Genomic DNA, 8,057 nt, shown 5'->3' on the forward strand with positions numbered 1-8,057 from the left:
TACAAAAAAGTACAAAACACTTCCTGCCAAAAGCAAGAAAAAATCAATAAAAACGCCAAAGGAAAGCTACTGATAGTTACTAATGCCACGATAGGTAGCAGAAATTGTGCCTAATTATTTAATTTAGTTTTTGAGTCTCTTATTTTTGTTTTCTCTGAATTTTGTTGTTTAAAACTTATTTAGACATTTTCTTTATTATTTACTGGCATCTTAAATTATTAGATGCATTTCTTTCTCATATTTTCATACAATACCAGAAAACACTTAATTTCCACTTTCTTACCAGTTATAGATTAGTGATCAGTAGCTTTCTACAGATGTTGGAAGCTGTTCACACGGAACTTTAACATTCATAAGTAGTTGTAAACGTCTCATTCATTGCTGCATTCCACACAGATGGTTAACTATTCATTAATGTACACTATCACTATCTGTAGACTTTAGTGATAGTTTTATTTGCAAAACAGTCTTAAGACTTGTGTCCTCATCTTTCCCTATTTGTCTCACATCTTGAGCACTGCAGCCTGCAGTTCTGCCTCCTGTCTTTTCCTCATGGACACGTCTCTATAAATGGTCTCACTACCGTCTTCTTCGCCCTTCCTCTCATTCTTGCTGAAGCCCTTTTATCACACATCACATTTTTCTCCACCTGCTTCCAACCAGCTTAACACACTTCTTCACCTCTTTTCCATACTCTGTTGCTTTGGACTATAGGACCAGAGTACTAAAAATCCTCGACCATCTTTACTTCTTCTCCCCAACATCAACGTTCCACTTGTGTCCTTCTCATTTACACACGTATTCTGTCTTGCTGTGACTAATCTTCATTCCTCTCTTTTAAAGTACATTCTTCACCTCTCTAGCTTCTCCTCTAACCCACACCCTGCTCTCACTGCAGATCACAGTCATCTGCAACATCGTAGTCCATGGAGGCTCGACTCCTGTTTAACAACATCTGTCAGCCTGACCTTTACCAAATTAAACAAGACAGGGCTTAAAGCCGATCCTTGATGCACTCCCACCGCCACCTTGAACTGCTCTTTCACTCCTGCAACACAGCTCTCATACATGGCACTCTACGTCAGGGGTGTCAAACTCATTTCAGCTCAGGGGCCACATTGAGGAAAATCTAGTCCCAAGTGGGCCGGACCGGTAAATTAAAAACAACTTCAGATTGTTTTCTTTGTTTTAATACAATCAATATAAAACAAGGCTGGAGCCTGAGGACAGTGTATCCAAAATAGTACAACACCTGAAGTGTACTTGAAAATCTGAAATAAATAAATAAATAAATAAATAAAACATTCCTTAGTGGTTCAGAGCTTACAGATAACAGTTTCATGCAGCACTTAAAGTATATTTGACTCATTTTACTTAACATCTTTTAGCTTTCACCAGCACATCAATATCAGGAGTCACATCCTGAGTGGCGGCCGACTTCAGGATGTGATTCAAGTTTTTGTGTGAGACTTAAGCGCAGCTTTGTTTTATTTATACTCGTTACAGAGAAAACTTGCTCACAAAGATAAGTTTATTTTCACTCTACATTGTAAAGTATGAAAATAAAGTTTACACAACCATCTCGTGGGCCAGATTTAACCTGTTTGCGGGCCCGATCCGGCCCGCGGGCCATATGTTTGACACCCCTGCTCTACGTTCTTCTCTGCCACTCCAGACCTCCTCCTTATTGCCACTGGCAATCCCTCAGCTCTATAAGAAACAATCCCTCTGGGATTAATAAAGTATTATTGAATTGAATTGAAATGCACCTAGTCAATCAGAAAAGCAAAATCTGAATATTATAAGAACCTGTTTCTGATGTTCTGACTCCAAAAAGTTCTGGCAGAATGTCAAGACTATGGAAATACCAATAAGTCCTCACACTTGCCAAATGCAGTCAAATCTGAGGGCATTGTTGTCTCAGATAAAACTAAAATGGCAAATTCCTTCAATAATCACTTTATCAAGTCCGGTCATGCCTTTGCAACAGCTTCACCCATCTCTGGGGTCTCTGACCTCGACCCAGCTATATGCAATGATTCCCTCTCCACAACCAATTCCTGTTTCTCCATTCAGTTGTTTCAGGTAAACGACACTGGTACTTGACAAGTTACTCAGGGTAGATCCTCATAAATCACCTGGACTGGATACTCTTGACCCTTTCTTTCTGAAAATAGCAGGACGTGTTATTGCTGCACCTATCTATCCTAATCTGTCCCTACAAACTGGTGCATTTCTGCAGGACTGGAAATTTGCATCTGTTACTCCACATTTTAAAGGGGGAGATCATTCAGACCTAAGCTATTATAGGCCTATCTCTATCCTGCCTTGCCTCTCTAAAGTCATTGAAAAGCTTGACAACTAACAGCTAACTGGAATTCAGCAGTATTATTACCCCCTAGCAGTCCAGCTTCAGAACTGGACATGGATCTGTCTCTGCAACACTTAAAAGTGCTAAATGACAAATGTGCCACTGACAATAAGGAATATTGTGTTTGTTGACTTGGCTAAAGCCTTTGACTCTGTGGATTATAACATCTTGCTTAGCAGGCTCAAACATATCGGACTTTCTCAAGCATCCGTGACATGCTTCAGAAGTGATATCTTAGACCGTACGTGAGAACAGAGGGCTACCAATCTGCTCCTCTACCTCTATCTATGGGCTTTCCTCAAGGGTCGATACTAGGCCCCATGGACGTAATTTTCACTTTAGAAGTGGGGGGGACATGGAGTGTGGTGGGGTGGGGGTGGTGGTGGGGGGGGGATCTTTACAGTATGCTCTAATGGGAAACAGGCTTCAACACAAACAGTTGTTTTCCGCTTGGTCCTAGAGCTCAACCAGTGTCAATTTAATCAGATTTCAGATTTCAGATTTATTGGCCAAGTAAAATTACATTTACAAGGAATTTGTCTTCGGTAGATGTTCGGTAATATAGCGTAATATTGTTTTTGGATGGTAAAAAGTGCAGGGGTCAAAACTTGACTTTGGAAAAAGTGGGGGGGGGGGGGGGGGGGACATGTCCCCCCTGTCCCCCCCAAAATTACGTCCATGCTAGGCCTAACCTTATTCAAAAATCTATATTATATATTAATAACGTTGCTCACGCTGTTGACGGTTCTCATATACATTTATATGCAGATGACACCATTTTATAAGCATGCAGTTCTTCCTCGAACACAGCTTTGTCCTCCTTACAGCACAACTTTGTCTTCAACATGCCTTCTCCAACCTTCATCTTCATTTAAACACAAGTAAAACAAAGTTCATGATCTTCAACTGTAACTTACCACCCTAGTATTGGTTCCCTGGTTGGTAAAGTACTACAATTTGTCAGTTTGTGTAAGTATCTGGGTATCTGGCTTGACTTTCTAAAGTCAAGAATTGGGTTTCTACAGCAACAGGTCATCCTTTACTCATTCTGCAAAGCAATCCGTGGTCAAAATGACAATCCTTCCCATCTTAGATTACGGTGACATCATTTATAGGACTGCTTCCAAAAAACATCTTCATAAACTCGATGTCATTTATCACTCAGCAATCTGTTTGGTCACTGGTGCCCCTTTCACTACTCATCATTGTGATCTGTACCCACTCACTAACTGGCCATCACTCCATTCCTGCAGGATGTTCCATTGGTATTAACTTAAATACAAAACAATCATCGGTAGAACCCCGTCATCGTTTCTAACAACAGCACAATTTACGTTCTCTACGGTTATTCCCAAAGCTCGCACCTCCTTTGGCCGCTCCTCATTCCAGTTTGCTGCTCCCATACAGGAATGAACAGCATAAATCACTAAAGCTCACTACCTACATTCTGTAGCGACACGAATGGTCTCATTTGTGACCCAAAGGTCACACTTCCTCAGCTGGGTCAAGCTGTCCTGGCTGTACTTCTATCTACAGATTATCCATCACAGGAGACGCAAAGTCTGTAAGTAAGTAAAAGTTTATTTATAGAGCGCCTTTCACAGATATAAATCACAAAGCGCTGTACAACATGATAAAGATCAGGGCAAATACCTCTAACCAATAAAAACATCAGAAAAACAATAGCAGTGATAAACGTAGAAAATAAAATCATGAGTATAAACAAAGTGAAGGTGTGAACCCGAACAAAGCCATCATTCTGAAACATTTAGGGAGGGAACGCCTGGATGAAAACGTGAGTTTTTAGATGATATTTAAAGATCTCTACAGTGTTAGAGAGACGGAGATTTGAAGGCAGACTGTTCCAAAGTCTGGGGGCAATAGTCTGAAAGGCCCTGTCCCCTTTGGTTTTCAGTCTGGTTCGAGGAACAGCCAGGAGGTTTTCAGATGTGGATCTAAGGTTCCGAGAGGTGGTGTGTGGGGATAAAAGCTCAGATAGGTAGCTTGGAGCCTGGTTGTTAAGAGCTCTATAGGTCAGGACTAAAACTTTAAACTGTATTCTATTTTCTACCGGGAGCCAGTGGAGGGACTGTAAAACTGGAGTGATGTGAGCTCGTCTGCTGGATTTGGTTAGGAGTCTGGCTGCTGCATTTTGGATGGCTTGAAGGCGTGAGAGGGAGGTTTTGCTGAGACCAGTAAAAAGAGCGTTACAATAGTCTAAGCGTGATGACACAAAGGCATAGATGATTTTTTCCAGATCTGCAGTAGAAACCAGTTTATGGACTTTTGAAATGTTTCTCAGTTGGAAGAAACAAGAGCGGGAGATGGTTTTGACTGCTGTGGACCATCTTTAATCTGACTGTTGTTCCATCCGCAAGACAAAGGACACTTCAAGACTTAAAAGAATCATTTTTAATAAACTCTTTTCACTGTCTATTACAATGTTCATAAATAATCATCAAGGTTCATTATAAATGTATTTAATTACTGAATTGAATTATTATTCTTTGGTTAATAATTATTATTTATGATAATCAGTAATGTTGAACAGGGACAAAAAGATCATGTGCACTTCTACACACCATGCAGGACACAGTAAATCAGGTTAAAGGTAACTGCACTCACATGTCTTTGTCACATGACACCAGAACTTTCTATCTTGAGAGGGCGTGTTCCGAGGTATGTTAAGTCCCGCCCTCTAACATGTCAAAATCTAATTCGTTAGCATAAGATTAAAATCTTTAAATTGTTAGCAATAAATTCTTAACTTTTTAAACCTGACTCTTCTTTGAATAAAACACAGAGTGGTGTAAATTGATCACTGAACGAGCAAAGATCTCTTTAGATCTTCTGAATTAATAAATAAACGTTTGCTATTAATTTAAATCTCTTAAATTAAATATTAAACTTTTGATTAAATATAGACCAAGCCAGTTGGTGTATGAACTTCTATCGATTATATAAATATCCGTGGATATATATAAGTTTCATTACCAATTTGTTTGATCTTTCTCAGAATTTAACAAAGCTGAATAGCAACAGCTTAAATTCTAGTTATGTAGATTAACAACGCCACATAAAATGGCGAGCCTTTGCCAGTCTTGTTCAGATCAAAACACCCTATTGTTGTGTTTTATTTTCAATAATTTGTAAAACGGGGAGCTGTGTCTCTTTAATTTTCTTCCTCCGGAACGCCCGGGAGGGAAGCTTTTTACTGTAACACCGGCTTCCGGCATAAACTTCCGGTAGTCCGAAACACAGTAAAATCAGCAGAGTCTGTAAGAAGCGAGTGCTTCAAACTACATTCTAATTCCTAAAAGTAAGTGAATGTGTGTTGATGCGTTTATTCGTCACCTTGTGTGTATACATTGTGTCACTCCTGAGTCCGAGAATTCGATCTCTCTCTTCACGTTAGCACAAAGCTAATCACCAGACAGTCTGATCAACTGTTGAATAGCACTTTTTCCGATAAAATACCCGGACTCTTCCGAGCCTTCGGAACAACCAGACTGTGGTCTGAAGAGTGATCGTGATCAAGCTCGACACATCACTGAATGCGCACACTTTCACCCGCTTAGCTTAGTGACTAGCACGGCCTGCTAGCGTCCGAAGCCACAATAGCGGTAAGCGTTTGCGTCTGAACACCGCATAATATACGCTAAAACCGGCCTAAGACAACGAGAACCAGTGCACAGGTCCGTTGCAGTCGAAGAGGTTGTCCCCACTGGACGTAAACTAACCTATTAAGTCCTGATTCTGTTCAAATCCAGGCCTTGCAGACGAGTGGGGGTTAGACCCCCAGAACTTGTTCCATGTTCTGTAACTGTCAAGACTTTCCCTCATGACTTAAATCTTGTCTTCTAGGTCTGCCCTCCACTTCTCGATCGGTCCCATGACTCTGACACATCCCGTGTACATCTCCCAGCATGCAAGGATGCCGTTCACCCTTGGCATGGACTTTCTGAGGCGCATTGATGCTTTCATTGATGTGGAAGAGGGGGAACTCTGGTCAGGGGTTGCAGAACCCCTGCCCATCGTTCCGCCTCCTGACCTCCACTGTCTCACGGTTGGTAGCAGCAGGCGGGAACATCATGTTCACCACCTAGCCCAGAACCTTTGCCACCACAGATTCAGCTTTCATCAGAGTCACATTCTGTTGATTTCTCTAACGTAGCTGAGGCTTCTACCACTGTAGTCGAGCGAGACAAACAACAACTTGTGTTAAAATATCCTGATTGCAATAATCTTTCTCTTTCCACCATGTGGACAGGTAAACACCTTTCCAGCTACATCGGTGGCCAGAAACTCAGCTTTGAAACTCGACTTCCGCTAGTGAACTTCCTTAACGGTCATCTCAACAACTTGACAGACCCACTTGCCACTCAAGGTAAGGATGTGGGCACCCCATGGTCCCTCAAACTCTTGTGACCCCCTGATGATGCATCCATCTGTCAGCCATCTGATGGGTTTGTGTCTGATCAACTTGCCTTTTCTGTTAACGACCTTGTCAGTCTTCAGTTCCAGGACCCTGCTATCAGCAGGATGATCTTGCACCTTTCTGATCCAAAAGCTCATTAACATCCTTCTCTGCAGTTTGACCCCGTTCCTGAGCTGCGTGCTCTCTTTTGTGTTCGTGTCACTCCTCCTTCAGGTGTTGTTGACCACAACGGCGCCGGACTGACCAAGGAATCCAGTACCTCTACGATCATTGATGTCCACAGTGTCCCTGCAGCAGAACCACTCCTACCTGAGTTGGGAAAGCCACCTGACCCAGGGGAGGCTGACGCTTGCAGCGACGCTCCGCCTGAGACGCCACACCCTGCAGTGGGGACACCACCTGCCACAGGGAGAGTTGATGGTGGCACTGAGACTCCAGCTGAAGCCCAGTACTTTGCGGTGGGAACACCACCTACCAAAATGGGGGCCGACGCCATCACTGACCTTACTCCACTACAGCTGGCGCTGCTGACCGCTACAATTCCATTATCTAACTTCAATAATTCCTTGCAATCATTAGTTTCTAACTAATGTGCCTGCTTCTGAGTTTTTAAAGTTTGTTTTAAGTCTGTTTTATATATGAGAACAGTTCTTTGTCTTTATGTCTAACTGTTTTATCTTATTTTTATCTTACCTGTTCTTCTTTGGTGTAAAGCTAACTATGTGTCTGTTGCTGCTGCCTCTTGGCCAGATCGTCGTCGTAAATGAGAAGGAGTTCTCAATCGACTATCTGGTTAAATAAAGATTAAATGGAAAAAAAAATCCTCATGGACTACAGCTCCTCTCTCTAAATCTAGAAAGACACAACACAGCTCTCTCTGACCATTTCTACGTCTCCATCAGCATCCTTAGAGGCAAAAGAGCATCTGAACTCTCTTAGTATGAAAACTGAACTGCTGCTCACTTCTATCCCCAAGCCTAGCTTCCACCAATCCCATACCTTTATTATGACTCTAGCATCTGTTGATGCCACAATTCTTTACATCTCTATTGTTCTAGGAGACGAGACTGGCACCAGAATGCCTTTCCTCCATTGCTTCACACTTGTCAAAATTTAGTTGAAAAACCTAATAAAACCTTTTACTGCCACTTCTCCTTGATGTTTCCATAGGTATATCATTAGGGCCAATTGCCTTTCCCACGTGTATCCTCACTAATCAGCTATTTCCTGTCCCACAACAATCACCTA

Source organism: Nothobranchius furzeri, chromosome 13, assembly GCF_043380555.1.
Source record: "Nothobranchius furzeri strain GRZ-AD chromosome 13, NfurGRZ-RIMD1, whole genome shotgun sequence".
Classification (NCBI taxonomy): Eukaryota; Metazoa; Chordata; class Actinopteri; order Cyprinodontiformes; family Nothobranchiidae; genus Nothobranchius; species Nothobranchius furzeri.